This window comes from Trachinotus anak, unplaced genomic scaffold (assembly GCF_046630095.1).
Source record: "Trachinotus anak isolate AG129_WGS33_773 ecotype Australia unplaced genomic scaffold, CSIRO_AGI_Tana_v1 ptg000013l, whole genome shotgun sequence".
NCBI classification, from domain to species: domain Eukaryota; kingdom Metazoa; phylum Chordata; class Actinopteri; order Carangiformes; family Carangidae; genus Trachinotus; species Trachinotus anak.
In genome coordinates this window covers 7,028,756-7,046,273 of record NW_027273864.1, presented here as the reverse complement: position 1 = coordinate 7,046,273, position 17,518 = coordinate 7,028,756, and the positions used below count along the sequence as shown (strand labels likewise).

Sequence of the window (17,518 nt, the reverse complement as noted above, 5' to 3'; positions counted from 1 at the left end):
GCTGAGAGCAGTGACTGATTTGTTGTGACATCACAAAGTTACAGAAGTCCTGACGGCTCATTTTAAGGCTGAATACAGGCTGTGTGCATTTCTCCGTGGACTGAGTGCTTTGATACTCTCATGGTATTAATACAGAGCCTAGACCTGCTTTATGATAAAAAACATGGAAATCTCAATATGGGACCTTTAAAATAATTAAATTTACTCCTATAAATCATTTTAAAACAGTGTTTTCTGCAGGTGTCAGTAGTTAAAATATCTGCAACACTTACAATCAGTACATAATAAAATAATTCTTATATCACTGCTGATGCCTCCAGCTTTGACCTTTAAAAGTGGCAGGAAAGTGTTGGTAGCACCCCCTCTGTAGGGGTGATAACAAGTCACGCTGCGCTCGTCATGATTTCACATCACCTGGCTGGGCTCCTCTTGAAAAGCTTGTTTCAGGAGATGTTGTCATGCAGTAGTTTAATGCCAGAGGAACCAGCCATTCATGGATGCTCACCAAAAGAATAGGGGCATATTACATTGATTACACCAGGCTTACTGTTCTGGCATGTTTCTGTAATGAGGAACAATAACAGCTTGAGATTTGTTATTCTTACAGGCTTTTAAAAAGCCCCATGTTGTGATGCTGGTTGAGTACAAAATGTGGTATGTGGCTGGTGACTGATTATAAAATCATCTTTTCCCCATCATCTCCTCAATATGTTCACAAACACAGAAAAATAACCCCTCTGATCACCCGTTGCTATAGCAACTCTAGCTTGAGTGCTGTGATGCTACAAGGCCATGGATGCCGTTGTGATATAAGACGTTTGCAGTGAAACAGCACAGTCTGTCTGTGACCAAAAGTACTAGGCATGCTATAAAAAAAAGCCTTTGGATGCTGGTTGTGAAAAAACAACAAAGAAACACAATTTTCAGGTAAAAAAATAACATTATGTTTAAATTGTGTGATCAGAGGGTCTGCAATACTGAGATCAGAGTCTCGTGAGTAAAGACAGAGTTATATACACTCTGTGATTTTGCTGAGAGGAAATAAAACACACATTACAGACAAAACACATAGGAATAACTAAAATTACATGATTAATTAGAAACTGTAACCTCTACTGTGTGACTGAGTCTCAAACCATGTCCCACCAGTTGTGGACTCCAATCATAATCAACCACAGAGGAAGAGGTGAGCAGTGAAATCACAGGTTGAGACTCCTGCGAGATGAGGAACCGTGGATGTGCCCTAAAGAACATGACATCCTGATGACAGATCCCCAGCTGTCTCCTCTGTCCTACTGTTGAGAGATGACAGCTGAGTCTACATTCTGCAATAACTCCTGCTCTGCTTCATTACATCACTGATGCGGTGGTGACAGGAAACAAAGTGACAGTGACCATTAAAGACATCAGATGCCGCTCAGTGCGACTTTCAGACTATCCCCAAGCCCCTCTCTAATGTTAATCTTGTCTTATATCAAGCTTATTATTGTGCCAGTCTGCTGTACAGTCAGCTCTCTCTCGTGACAGGTGCATTTATTGCTTTATTTGCAGTGTATTATCATTAACCCTCATCAAATACCCTCATTTTGCTTCCTGAATGTTCTGATTTATGCAAAGAAACCAAAAATGAAGTAAAATCCCACTAAAAACTTGAAGCAGATGAACTCAGTACCAACTTTTAACAAAGACTGTCCCCAAACTAAGTCTTGGTCATCAGTGTTTAAAAATAGTTTATTGTTTATGAGGATTATAAGCTCTCTGAACACAACTGCCCCTTGAAAACGAGTGACCCTGCTGTGCTGCGATGCTCCTCCACATCTCCATCATAAGAGTCACCGAGCCTGGCAAGTGCATCGTGAACAGCTGAAGAACCACGATCCCAGTTGGCAGCGACTGTAAATGGCCAGTATGTCAGCTTGGCTTCTCTCAGTGGTTGCAGATGGCACCCAGCGACACCGGGGTCAACGTTCTGTCTGCGCCCCGCCAAAAATACTCATCCTGGGTGGGAGGCTCCATCTTCACCTGCCTCAGCAGATTTCAGCACATGTGGGTGAGGAGGCAGCAGCATTTGGTGGAGGGATCCACTTCTGATCGCAGGAGGTGATAGAACAGAGGTAGCTTTTGGTTTTATTTTATGCTTGGCAAAGGATACGGTTGGAAAATAAAGAATTAGCAGCCTATGGTGCTTTGAAAATTCAGAAAACATTAGCTTGTGAGTCCATTTTCTATTATAGCAACTGGATTATTTTGACCTTTGATTTTGTCGTTGTGAACATATGTGGGGCATCGCACAGTATCTGTCACATTGAGGGAAAACCATCTGCTCTCTGAGCATCCGGTGTTTTGATCCTCGAGCATCCACTGTTTTCATTTCCTCATTTTATGTATATGTTCCCTCTCACTCTTCATCTATAATATGTGTGGACATGTGGACCCTTGAGGGTTTGGTTAAGTCACATAATGTTAGAGCATGATTTTATCTCCAACAACAGTCAGAGGCCTGCTGCAGATGCTTCATTTGGCAATTTAAAGGGTTGTTTCACCCAAATTACAGGGGAAAAAAACAGATTTTCTCACCTCCTACTTGGAACTGAGCCACGCAGATTTACTTTTAATTGGCCAGGTTTCGATATCACCATATTTCTGCTGCTACTTCAGTTCATGCTGTCACTGGTACTTCATTCCATGGAGTAAACAGTATCCAGAGTAACACCCAGGCACCTTTCCTGGAGCGAGATGCAGCTGAAATATTTTTTTCCAAACCTGCTGGCTCCTTACTGTATTGGGTTTGAGGCAAAATCTCAAAATCTTGACATTTACAACTGAAAGTATTTGCAAGGCTACTGTAGATAGCAACAGTTTTAAGTATGACAACAAATTCAAGCAAAATGGACCAACAGAGAAAAAATAAGCAAGTCAGGGTTATCTGGACTTTCTGTACAGGATGGCTGGTTGAGTTATGATAGCCCATGACCACAAACAAACTCAAGTGACCCAAACTATATAGAGTCTGGAGTCAATTATATAATGTTTAATGTTTATTTAAACAATGGTGAAGGAAGTATTGGGATCTTTTGTTTCAGTAAAATTTGTTGTACCAAACTATAAAAATACTGAGTGTTGTTATAGAGTATTGGATATCACTGTAATGCATTACTGTGTATGCAGCAGTTTAGCATATTAACTGGTTGAGGGAGAGCTAATAACTAGTTCATATGCTGTTGGGTCGTGTGTTGATGGAGCATATGTTAAACATCGATGAAATATTTAGTTTGTATGATCTTGATCTTCAAACTAACTAATTACTTTTGTTGTTAAATAAATGTAGTGGAGTACCACAGTACACAGAAAATTGCACTAGTAAGACTGAGAGCAGGACTTCAGTAAATGCAACTTATATAATTAAATGTGAATTAATATAAAATGAATAAATTAATAAAAATATTTTATTTCATAATTCTGTTTGTTTTTAGATGATGAAATAGAAATGAATGAATTCAGAAAGTCCAGCCCACAGAGCAGCGGCAGGGGCTCTGATTGGCCAGCTGCTGGTCTGGTAGCGCATTGGTCACCAACATCACATTGGTCCTGCCTTCCCCTTCGTTTGCACTTATGCTGGCACTTAATATATCTTTTATTTGGAATCTGCCTTCTTTCTTTTTGTCCTTTTGTAACTTCCTGTTTCATACTTACCATCTAAATGCACGTTAAATGCACATACTCATATACTGCTTTTAGTCCGTCACTTGACAGAAATTTGATTGGTTAATCGGCTCATTTCATGTGAAATATAGCGGGACTGGATTTTTTTCAGGTTCATATTTGGCGGTTAAAGTGCATGTGAGTGTGCAAGTTAAAATGGTGGGTAAGTGACAGTGAGTGCAGGTGCATCCTCCACTGTTTGCTCGGTGATCAGTGAAAGGCTGCACATCGCTCACTGGCTCTGTGATCTGTCAGACACAGTGGGAGCAGTAGGTTTGGGTCTGAACTCCTGCAGACTTGTCTCTGACCCTTCTCCCCCTGTGTGCGCCGTGCGCCCTGGACACTGAATTCCCTCCCTCTCCTCTCCTCTCCTCCTCCCTCTCCTCCTCTCCTCACCGCACAGAGCTCGACGCGCACAGGCACAACAGATGGTACAGTACTACAGACCGGAGGAGCGCAAGAATTCCATGTAGCCTACAAGTACTTTTATTTCGCCAAACTTCACAGGAACGTTTAGTGCAATAGGAGGTGGGGGCTTCTCCGAGGACAAACTCGACTTTGACAGTGACTGGATCCTACGTGTAGAGGCGGAATTGGTGTCAAGGTAAGTTGTGATGGTTTTTTTTTTTTTTTCACATTTCGGGAATCAATGAACTCAGAGCAGGATGAAGAGAAAAAGCTCAAACTGCGATGACTTCCAGGATTTTTCTCCCCTTGTCGACGTATTTTAGCCTATTTATAACACAAACCCTGTCCGTTTAAGTTTGTTACATAATATTTCACAGGATGAAAAATAATGGACTTGTGTAATAAAGCTCCGGTTAATTCACCATGAGATCTTAAACCCACCATTTGGGTAAAGACAAATGATTTAAGATCTGAACCTGATTGCACAAAAATAATTCCAAAAGCAATGTAAGCATGTCCACAGAAACATTTCTTGAAATTGACATCAAAGACAAAGCCAGTGAGATGTTTCCTTAGAATATACTTTGCAAACTTTGCAGTTCCAGCATTAATGTGAGTATGAATTAAGGATAAACATCGGATCTCCTCACTATCCTGAATCTGCATTTTTAAGACAGTAAGAGTCTTTAATATTCCAGGAGTTTATTACAGCACTAAGTCTTCACTGACTCCACAGGCACACATAAGTGCTGATGCTGCAACTGTGTGGGGATGCTCATGTCACAACAGTGAACAACATTCAAACAGATAACCATCATTTTTAGTGACTCATGTTGAGCCCCCTCTGCAGCGCAAACTTTTAATGTGAAAAACCAAACAGACAGTGCCATGTCAAAGGTCATCAGTGTTCTCTGACATTGTGTCTGCTTTGGTTTTTCATGTGCTGTGCTGGGTTAAAGATGTCTTAAAACCTCAGGCATGTGATCACTGCCAAAGAGAAGGATGATGATGACAGGAGACCTCGAGATGAATGCTATCAATCTAATCAGGACTTTTAATGAAAATTGAACACCCTCCTTGCGATGCCTCAAGTGTATAATGTTATGAAAGCATGAGGGTTCTTTGAGGTGAATGGCCATCAAATACCACATGCAAAAATTTAATTTTTGTTATTCAAAACACATGCACTGATGACCTTTGCAGACATTAAAATTAATCCGCTTTTTGGAAAGGTGCCCTAATTTGTGTTTTGCAGTCTGCAAAGGCACAAGTTCTTAAGGAGTAACTCCTGGATAGATCAGGCTTTTTGCTGTAGCAGCCTGTGAGACGCTGCCACTAATCTATCTCAACCCTTGTATTTTCAGTGCCTCAGATGAACATTAGAGAGGTTGTCCTTTAGTTCTCGGCTTTCATTAAAATTCACAATGATCAGGTTTGAGTTCATTATTATTAATCTGCTACTTTGATATAAATTCAGGTCCATACTTTTGGCAGCCCAGTAAGCCAGCTGAGCCACACACCCAGATTTACACATAAAATAAAATCCACCATGGCAGCATTTCTACTCTAAGCTGACGCCATTCATCCATATGTCATGTCCTTAATGCCATTTAAGATGAGCGATGTGCAGTGGGTCACCAATGAGCTGTATGTAATGATTCATTAAGTCCCAGAAGAGGTCCGGTCCTGCGGTGGACCCCAGGTGGCCCCATGGCAGCAGCAGCTACAGGAAAGCGCAGCAGATTACCACATAGCCTCACAATTTGTACACAATTAGATCTCCAGGGAGAGCCACTCCAGCTCGGGTTTGCTGCTGCTCCTGATTCTGTGTGAGCTGCTGGCACGACAGAGAAACGTGGAAATGTAAGGATTGCTTTGAAAATGTGACTGCAGATGTACACATCTGCTAATACTGGTGAGATAATGAGGGTAACAATTTTGCTGTAAATTAATGGAAATAAATTACTAGGAGAACAGTAGAGGTAGCAGATAGCTGTGGGATAAAAGTCTGCTCTCTCATCTGTTTTCATTTTATCCTGATCTATGTCTATGTCTAGTTCTGCACAAATACATCCCAATATGCAGTGTTTAATCACTTGCCTTAAGTGTGGTTCTCTGTTTACAGTACCTTACATATTGTACTGTTTAAGTAACGGTTATCTCTAAGAGATTATGTATATAGTTTTTCTCCTCCTTGCATGTAGCTCATTAAAATTTTTATCGGACCTTTGAGAGTCTTCAGCCACTAATGGTTCTGTACAGGAGCCACACAACACACAAACTCACAGTCAAGGAGTGCACTGTGCTGAAGCCTTGCACTAGATCAAAACACACACTGAGCAGCGATATTGGGGCATAAATTGGTGCGTGCTGCAGAGATCATGTGGTGGGCCAGAAAGATGATTTAATATCTGAAATGCACTGCTATTCGTTTATCAAAGTGGAGACTGTGGATGCAGTGATGCACAGCAGAGAAGTTTCTTTGTTGGTCCATTTCACTGTTTGTTTACCCAACTTTTATGTGTCCACCTGGAGGGACAGGGCCGTTGTCTCTATGGAGAGTGAGGTACACATTTCGACAGTAAAGCATAGGAACATTGTAACTGGGGGGAAGCAGTGCTGCTCACATTATTGCGGCACCAGAGCAGCTCCCAGTGTGGTATTTCATTATATTGTTGTGAGAAAATAAGAGGAGCAGCTGTTTGAGTATGAGTGAGGGACCTGTATTATAGCAGAGAAGGGAGTTTAATGACTCAAGTCAGAGACAACATCCCACAAGTGTGGAAGGGTTAGATCTGAAGTAATAATATAGGACTGGCTCTTTTTATGAGAACTGTGGCGTGTGGACTCTGAGTGTAGTCTCTCGCTTTGAAGAGTGGAATCAAAAGCGTGTGGATACTCAGCCACTGCAGAGGCTGACTGTTGTATTGACTTTACATAACCCACATGTGAGGTACATGAGGTGTACCTCACACTTTTGCAGTATAAACTGTAATAATCTTTATATTTAAAAAAGAAATATTAATACTGTGTTAACAACACACATATGATAATATTTTGACGGCAGATGTTGGGCCTTATGGATCTTTTGTTAAACAGCTCATCTGGTTGCATTTTCACTATCTATTAAACGTGATTGTTCTTTCTGTGCATTTTTTAACAGTTGTGGTTACAGACTCTCTCTCCACCTCCCTACACTCATATTTGAGTCTGATTCATTTTCCAAAGAAGACAGAACACAAGTTAAAAATAAATTTAATTGATAGCTATATTATTATTGTTATTATAATTATTATTATTTTAAAATTTTCTAAAGATATCACAGATATCCCGCTTTGTCAAGCCAAAGATATAAAATACTACACTGCAGCAGAGGAAATTACATAATGTCATACATGCTTTCTCATTAGAAAACATTTCCAAACAGCTTGCAGACGTTTTCCATTTCACTAATGTGTCATGCAATGTGAAAATGATACTCTAAAGATCACTTTTTGTACAGCAAACGATATCATGTGAACTCCTAAAATACATCTTGAAGACAGTCAATTCTACATATGTTAGATGCTGTAACCATTATCTCTGATTCATTGTGGGATATTTTAGCTAATGAGTTTGATTGCCTCTCCAGCTTTACTGCTGCTGTCCACCCATCAAACCCATGCCAGCACTGTCCTCACATGACTCAACCAGCCAGCAAAAATAAGTGACATCATGAAGTCAGAGACGAACTGCAGCAACACATGGGTTATTTTTTTGTAGCCGTGCACAAGCTCACTCCATTTACAGTGGATCAATATCCTGCTGTGTGTGAGAGTAAAATGAGGGGGCTACTACAGCGAATAAATCCTGCAGTGATACCTGTAGCAGCCTTTAAGCAGTCATGCCATGCAGCATCTGACATTAAGCAGCTAATCCCAGCATGAAAGAGGTGCTCACGTTTGTGACAAAGACGATGGATGCATTCAAGATGAACTCACTAAACACACAGCGTACGCATGCATTCCTGGTAGATCGTCAACATCTCTGTTATAAGAGCTCCTCCATGCACATAGTGACTTCTCTGCTGCTTAGTTCTCAATCATTACATCTGTTAAAATTCCTCACACACCAGTTTATTATAGCTGTTATTAATATTATGTTTACATTCTCAGGCTTTCCAATTGGCTGAGATGCACACCTTCCAAATTTTAACAATGTGTCGTGTGGACTTGCATGTCAAGCAAGCTGATTGGTTGTTTCCACTCAGGACTCAGGACTTAAACAAAGGTAGTAACTGCAGTCTGGAGAAGCATCATTCGGTCCTGAGTAGCGCATATGAAACAGTCAACATCTGGCTTCATGCAGTCATGTAGAAAGAAAATAGGGAAACAGATTTACAGGTGTAAGCTTTTACAAAAAGAGCAAAGAAGCAATGGGAAGTGATACTTCTGTATACTTCTTGTTGCTCTGTAATGTCAAATAACCATGTATGATACTCTGAATGAAATTTGTAATAGAATCTAAATATTTTACAAATCAGTGTGGAGATTAGTAGAATATTCTTTGAAGTCCTCATGATTGTGATCAGACTAACAAATCTGTCTTTAAGAGTCTGTCTTCAGACTTCACTGATTTAGCATCGTATTCCTGTACTATTGCTGGAGTTGTGATGGACAAAAGTGTCAAAGTCATTGCAGCAAAACCGTAGACATTGTCTATTTTATTCCATGCATTGTTCCTCGTTGGCACCCACATTACCCACAGCACAATTGTAGGTTCAGTTCAGCCCTCTGGATCCACAAAAGACTTTATACATGTTTTTTTTACACATGTGCTGTTGTACTCCCCAAGACCTGTAAAATGACTTGTTTGTGTAAAATCAGAGGAGTTTCTTCTAAATCGTCTTTTTATAATGATATCAGGTCATACGTGAACCCAGTTTTCTACCAACATTACAACAGTTGTGGTTATTTCAGATGAAAGATTTATGAATGTATGTTTTTATCTGTGCTATTTCTTTCTGGTTTGAAGTGGGTGGAGCTCCATTTGAAAAGATGATGTCACACACTTATGTGCCCGAATCAGGATTCAGGAACATAAGAAATTACAATCTGATGACAGTTGTGGAGAGACCAAGTGGCAACTTCCGAGGCTGAGAAATGAAGCCGAAATGCAACTGTCAAAAACTGCAGTTTGTCAATTGGCTACTTGATGCCTGCTCCAAGTGCGAGGTTATGTTAAAATGCCCAACTTTACAGCAGAAAAGAACACGTTTACAGCCTGGTACAAAACATGATTTGGTCTTTATAGCTAAATTCCTCCTTCATAACAACTGTACAATTGTACATTTTATATAACTCACCTATTTTAATTGTATTAAGGCTTGAATTTATGCATAATTTAGGGTGTGGTCGCTTTGAGTGACAGGTGGGTGCCGTCACAGCTGGCTAGCCAGTGTCCAGCAGCTAGCTGTCTGCTAGGCTAGTTTGTGGTGTTGGTGCCTTTCGGAGGATTTTCCATGTAAACAGTTAACATGGCTTATTGTGCAGTAAAGTCACCTTACAGAATGTGAGGAAGTCTGGGCTCCTGTATTTTGAGGTTAGTGTAATTCTGGTATTATTTTATTTATATGTTTACAGTAATTAACAGGTATCGTGTTGCTCACCATAACTGGCTTGTTAGCTTAGCTTGGTAACTAGTTCACTAGCCCCCAGCTGTGTAATGATGCTAACGGGAACATAGGCCTATACTTGCCACAGTCTTGGCCCCACACACCACCTCTTTGTCCATTTTTGATTAGGCAGAGTCAGGCATTGCCAAGATGACGACAGTGAAGCAGCCCAGTCTGAGCTTCAAAATCTTCAGAAACCTGTGGGTGACATCATAAAGGTTACATCCATCTTTACATAGTCTGTGGCAGAGACCACTGACTATTCTGGTTTTTACTGTTGACTCTGGCTTTTCCCTTTAAAAATATTTGTTTCCCTCTTGGTTATTGCAGCTCTACCCATTCATTGCAGACTTACCAACTTTGTTTTGTCATTTGGTGTTGGTGAGGGAGCAAGTATCACGTGATGAAATGATGTCAGTGTACATCCTCTATAGGAGGGTCAGCTGTGGATTAATCAGCCTTTCATCTATGCCGTTTTCTTTTGGCTGGTTTCTTCTTGTCACAGGCATCTGGGAACAAATTACTGACATAAACTCTGTCATCATTCATCATGTGTTTTATCAGGGGGAGCGCAGAACAGCAGTTATGTTGTAATGACATGTGACACTGTCGGCTCTGTTTATGAGAAGGAGACAATCAGTGTCAATTTTAAAAAGAGTAAGACTGATTCTGTCAATGCCATCAATCGTAATTAAGACAGAAGAAGTGTCCAGTGAAGAAAAAAATCAAATAGAAGGAGTGTTTTCTGCCCTCAAACCTCATGGCAACATGCAGCTTCAAAGAGCCACCCTGCCTAGCATCCACAAATAGAAAATTTGAAGGGGAATTTTAAATGGAAATGGATTAATATTTCACCTCACCATTGATTCATGCTGCCACTGTAGACATTTTCATCTGCGAGCGAGTCGCTTATGCAAAGGCCTGCAGTGACGTTACTGTGGTCTTGATCTGGAACATCCTCTCCTTTCCACTGTGCATTAGAAGTAATGGCCCTCCTGTGTGGAGCATTGCTGTCATCGCCACTTAGTTTGTCACCCCGGCTGCCTGCTCTGTGATTTCCTCATTCACAACAGTGGTAGAGATAGCACAGGTTGAAGTGGTAAAGGCTGTGATGGATGGAAGGTATTATTATTATTATTGAGTTGTGGTGTTTGCCGACTGCGTCCTGAAGAAATAGGTGGCATTTTCCATTTTATTTGAGTGCGCAAGGTAATTTCTCAGGTGACATTTTATGCATCAGTTCAAGTCTGCTGCATGGTTCTGCTCTATGCAACAAAACACTGATGAAATGTGTTGAAATTTCTAATGACTTCTTCTGTTACGAACCAAAATCAAACCAGCGCAAAAAATACCAACAACTGTAGATGTAAAAGTGAAAAGTGGATTATTTTCTGAGAGAAAAATAAGGCAGCTCAGAGGCTGTGATGTTTGCCATGATTCATGTGTCAGTCCTGTTATTAGATTCTCGGTCCCTTTTAATATTGTTTCCTCTACATGATGAAGGGCTTTCTACTGCATGATGCGCAGGTGAAGGACAGGGGAAATCTATTTTCATTAAAGTTGCATGACAGAGCCTGATGACAACCTGGCAGTTGCATGACTACAATCGATGGAGCTCCCTCATGCTCTGGTGGTTTGTCACCGTGGTGATGCAGTTTGAAATGTGCTTCGAGATGACCCCTTGAATCAGGACCTAATGATGCTCTGGCATCAGCCTGAAGGATAGATTATCCTACTGTTTTTAGACACGTTGGAGGGTGAACAGGCTTTCTGATCTGTGCATTTGGTCTTTGAGCAGGATTTTTAAGCAACACGACAAGCTCAGCTATGTCAGTGTGCAACAGTGCAGTTTTGGCTGCGGGCGAATAAAGGAGGAGGAGAATGAGGGGGGAAAGGGCTTGTTAATGAAGCAGGCAACTTTTTAGACAGTGTGCAATTAAATCAGACATGTTAAAGGAGGTCTGAGTCATCACAGGAAGCAAAGATGGGTGATTTTTTTTTAAGTAGAAAAGTTAATCATTAGTACGCTGTGCATTACAAATTTTTGATTTGCAAATGAAGAAAGATTAAATTACTGTTTAGAGGTATTTATAGGCATCTCTCCTTATCTTTATTGCCTCAGTAAGCACATCATCACTTTTTAAGTAGAAATGAGCAAACACATTCCACATTGTCACATTGTCATTAGATAACTTGTAGGAATATTTATTGCTACTTTAACCCATTAAGACCTGAGGTACCCTCTAAAAAAAGCATCTTAAAACCTGAGCGTTTACTGAACAACTAGATGTTCACTAAAACCTTTACTACTCAGCCCCTGCAGCAGATAGAAACACAAAATAAAAACCATTTGAGAACATAAACAATTGGCTTTTATTGTAAACCACTGCCTTTGCCTTGGAAGCAAATTTGTGAACATTCTCAGTTTTTTTAAAGTTTAATGATAAAAAAAAAAAGAATGTAAGGGTAAAGGCAATGATTTAAAGTAAACACTGAAAGTGTAAGGTCTCAAATGGTTTTTATTTCATGTTTCCTTCTGCGTCAGAGGCTGAGAAATAAAGGTTTTAGTGGCAGCGTTGTGTCAGGTGCATCTTCACCTCTAACTAGCCACTGTGTGAAGAATGACGTGATCATATACGTATACTGTGTACGTCTCATCCAGTCTTAAAGGGAGAAACATTAATACGTCCATCTGGTCCTTAAGGGTTAAGGACACTGTATCGCCATCTTTATGGCTTTCTGGTATTTTCCTAAAACTGTGCATCTATAGATTTTTGAACAGGTTTCAGAGGTTGTAACCTTTTGTTATGAGAACTCACGGTCTCTGTGGGTCTGTGTTGTGATAGATATTTACCGAAGATATTGTTTATATGAACCAGAAACAAGTTGCTATTTCCCTCCTGAATGTGCCTCCCTAATGAGACTCAAGTTTGCTTAATGAGATGCAGCAATTTCTGGCTGAATGAGATCCACTTTGCAAAATCTTTGTCAACGGCTAGAAGGAGGAGGGAAACTGGGCTGTGGGAGCAGGTGGTAGACATGAATGAGCAGATCCAATAAAAATCATTCAAAACAACTGTTCCTGCTCCTCTTGCACGAAAGACACAATCATAGCACTGATCCATGTGGTAATGTACATGAATGTTTTATCGCCACTTGCAGTGTGAAGACATAAACAAACCTCCTGGACCTCCAAAAACGAAACATTTTTACAATATGCAGCATAGAGCGTTCACTCTCCTCCAGAGCACATGATGCTTTTCTCTGCATTGAGCATGAACACTACTGTACTATGATGCCATGCTGAAGGACTTTGTAACCAAGGCAACTAACAACAGGCGCAGAGAATGGTCAGATTAGCCAGTGAAGTGTGAAGAGGAAGCATTTCAGATTTTACATAAAGCAAAACGGGCCAAGCTGCCTTACATCAAAACAACCCTTTAAAAATTGAGATAAACTGTTTCATGTTGGAGGAGATTACTTGCAGCAGCCTTTGTGGTTCAGCGTGCACCTCATCGTCAAGTTGCATTGGCAAAACGTAGCTGCTTTTTCTCGTCAACCAGATCAGGATCACTTGGAATAAGTAGAGATTTTTACGTACAAATTCACAAAGAAATATTTAAAGCCAGAGCTCAAAGGCTGAGGGCACGAAGCAAAACACAAGGATGCAGATGAGCTAATCACAGACTTCAGGAAAAGAGCTTGGTGGAGGTGGATGCCTCCATTAGCGACAAGGCTTCACACCTCAGTCATTCATCTTGCCACCTCCCACTGCACTGACCCCCTGTCACATGTTCTGAGTCACCTGGCTCCACGCCACTCCTCCCTGCTTGTTCTGTCAGCATGTTACGTGAGCCTCTCTCTCTCTGTCTCTCTCTCTCTCTCTCTCTCTCTCAGCACACCAAGAGCAGATTAACCGTATCACTGCCTAGACAAAGACAGAAAACAGAGGAAAGTATATTTAGGCACAGACTGCTACTATTGACTGGAGAAAGGCCTCAGAGAAAGGCTTCTTTCATTCACGTGGGAGGAAAAGAAGCACGAGTCCAGCTTTGTGGTGGATAGTAGGTTTTTGTAGAGCAGTGAGCCTGCTCTTCCAGCCACATTAACTTATACGAGAAAGGCCAAGCTTGCATCAGAGGAGCAACCCCATGGGCTTCTCACTGTTACAGCTCCAGTTTTCCCAACACACATTTGCACTGCGGACGTACGTTTGCTTCGACGCAGCATGGTTTAAATGAGTCAGTGGATTCTTTGCCAGGAACTGTGTCGTCAGTCATCCTAAAGATAAAACCAGAACAGAGCCACATGTCACATATGACTTGAAACAAACAGGATTTGAAGTCTTCAGCGCTGATACATATAGCCCTGCCACCTTCTGTGTGAAGAAATAAAGGAACCCCCACCCCCGACCCCCGATACACATTCTTTCATCTGCTTCTAAGCCAAAATAACAAAAATATCAAGGGTAACAAAAAATGTAGCCTAACAGTGATTGACAATTTCGTTTCATGTACTTATATAAGCCACAAAAATCATTGGTTTCCCTCATTTGCAATGATGTCGAGATACACAAAAAAAAATACACAAGTGAAAAGAGGACAATACTCAGTGAAAGCATTTGCACACTGAGGTGAAGTGGTTTGAGATCGTCGTCTTGAATTGTCCAATTGTGGGGTAGTGAGCGTGTTGATCTTGAGAGCGTGTTGTAGCTCATTCCACGTGTTTGGTGCACATAAACTGAAGGCAGAGTTTCAGCGCACAACCAGCACCGTTATTACTTGGGTTGTGCTCGACAGTGTGATTGATATACAAAGGTCAACTCTGCAGCTGTCACCTGTAAAGCAAAGGGGTCATTAGCTTTAGATTAGATTTTTAGATTTTTTTTCCTAAATTAGGATAAAAAAAACAAAAACATTTTTTCTTTAAATGTGCAGGCTGCAAATGAATGAATGGTGATGACATTAGCAGGATCAATTAGCTGATTATTGCCTACCTATATTGGTTATTGTATAATATAGAGGGATTGAGGAATTGATTGTTTCCACTCACACTGTGCAGTCTGCTCTTTAGCTGCTCAGACACGGGTAGCACCTGCAGCTGCTGGTAAAGGTCAGACATCCCTCCAGTTTATCAACATGCAATGTTTGTGTACAGCCTCAAAGTTTATTAGTAGTGAAAGACAAGCTATGCAATAATTGTTGAGATATTTCACTAAAAAACAAGTTGGCAAAATTCAGTTAGCAGTTAGTAACATCCCACCTCTGGGGACAATGTTTGTCTGTACAAATTTTTGTGTCAGACTGTCCAAGAAATTAGTAAATAAGATATTTAACTGCATATGTGAAGAAGTTGACTTGCTGGTGGTGCCAGAGGAAACTTCAGGAGAAGTCAGTAGGACTCCTTCACTGAGGGCCATGGATGCCTGTGTAAAACAACTTAATGACTGGCCATCAAATAGTTGCTATTTGAGTCTGGACAGACTGATGCTGCCATGCTGCTAATGTAATTTCATAAAAAATGGTCAAACTCCATCTGCTGATCAAGCTCATGTGATATAAACAAACGCTCCAGAACATCTACTAAATTGAGCTGGAGTTTACTCACATTTCCCAACCAGTGTTTGTTGACTTTCATACAACACAACACTACAATTTCTATATATTTTTAACATACATACCACATATGAAACTTACCTCCACATTTAAAATAGTAGACATATAGGCATGTGGTAATATTGTATAAGATATGTATGAGAATGGTCTTAATCACATAACACAAAGTGCTGTCTGTTCATATACACAGCAAAAATTCTACATGTTAAGCCAAACCAAAAACAGAGTATTTTCTATGCAGAGGCAAAAAACTCCAGAAATAAATGAAGGGTTTACAGCTGAGTTTGACGCAGTGAACATCAGTGGTGAGAGCAGATGATAATCTGCTGAAGGGGTGTACATGATTTACAACTTTTGCTGAGCCGATATGAAGTTGTTCGGAAGCAGAAACACGTTATAAAAGTTATAAAAGTAACTTTTTTAAGTCGATCATGATTCACCTTAATGTAAATGTACTGCATGGCTTGAACTACATACAGTTCAGTAAGTAGATCTGAGTTGGCGGGAGGTTCAGCACCTGTAAATGTTGGACCACTTTCTCTTTCCCTTTGAGAAGGACAAAAGTGATCACACTGTGAGTGTGAGACATGCATGAATGCCTAGAACAATTTAAGCACGGGCTGAAATGCAAACCTGATGACGTTTTCTTGGGCGGCTCTTTGTTTGCGTGTGTACAACAGGAAATGTAACCAGCATGGGGATCGGGTTTTGCTTGGCTCCACTGAGGAGCAGGTGGGCCGGACTGGTGGGCAGGCGGTGCTGTGATTCTGCCGGGGCCATTGAGGCCGTACGTAGGACAGCTCATCGCCCCTCACTGGGTCTGTGCTAACAATGGGCCATAACACATGTACTCGCCACAGTCTGAGGATCGAGTGTGATCAGTGAGGCGGTCCTCTTCTGCTGTTTCACCCATGTGACCACTGTGTAACCATAGAAACAGGGCTGTCATCGTGCATTTACACTCACTTGAAACTTTTAAGCCACGGTGGTTTAATACAGCCTGCCATTATGACTTTTTCTGGGCTTGCTGAAAGTCCTTCAGCAGTGTCTCTAACACCCGTTTACCTGCACACGACGAGAAAATCCCGCTGCTCCACTCTGGTGTCATTTGTAAAACAGCTAGAAATTCAGCGCAAGCTTGCTTCTCCTGGTACGTTTCCAAAAGCAAACAGCAGTGACAGGATCCTAATTTTCATGAACATTCTGTCAAGAGCACATGCCTCATCCTGCTGGGTTTTCTCCCCCATAGAGAATAGCTTGTAAATACGTTGAGGCTGTGGAGAATGTTACACAACTGACTTTAATTACATATTAAAACACTGTGGGTTTTTGTGAAAATGTGAGGTGGAAACTAGAGCCCATTAACCACCAGTATTTATCAGGACAAAAAGAAGAGAAATTATTATAATATTCCCATTTTTAGGAACTGCACTGGTGTGATTATTGATCTTACAGGAGCAGTCTTTTCGCAGCCAAAGCTCTGGAAGTGATGCACAAACACAAAGGGAGTTATTATCCTCAAATACCACACAGCCAGTGAATTAACCAGCTCTCACAGCACACATCTGAAATCACCAGGATGCAAAAATATTTTAAAAACCTTTGTAAACATCTTGGATATTTCAGCTGCAGCTTTCTTTCTGCAGCGCGTCTGTCAAGTTGTGATTTATCCTATTAATGACTTTGCAGCCATTTGCCGATGGCTCATTTATACACGGCCACTCAGGCATGATTGCTAAGGTGGAACAGCTAACTTGTCGACTTTGTGTTATGTACCTAGTATGTCTGAGTAGCAGAGATTATTACTCTCACAAACTCCATCCTGTAAAAATACTGTACATCTGCGACAGCAAACCCCCACCCCCTAAAGCACACACAGAAATACACACAGCTTATTGGAGAATATGATGCTTTCCTTTACTCAGCTCACAGTTGTGCCGGGGGAGCGTGTGGCTGTCAGATCTGGGTACTGTACTTTACACTGTCTTTATAAATCCTGACTGAAGCACATGCATACTGATCAGCTTTCTGCCTTGAAGTGCCACCACATACCAAACGAGAAGATTCATCAGATTCATCAGAGATAATGTGTACAAATAAATTCATTGCATTGCAGTTAATAAACCACTACATGAATGAG

The 17,518-nt window shown here is 40.9% G+C and overlaps 1 protein-coding gene across 1 annotated transcript in view; it reads left to right on the top strand.

The window, feature by feature from the left end:
• The first annotated feature begins 3,717 nt into the window (after positions 1 to 3,717).
• LOC139631079 (caM kinase-like vesicle-associated protein) overlaps positions 3,718 to 17,518 on the top strand; it is a 41,930-nt gene continuing 28,129 nt past the window's right edge. Inside the window, exon 1 of the mRNA XM_071495039.1 lies at positions 3,718 to 4,306. The gene's annotated coding sequence lies outside the window, so the exon portion shown is untranslated. The remainder of the gene's footprint in view (positions 4,307 to 17,518) is intronic.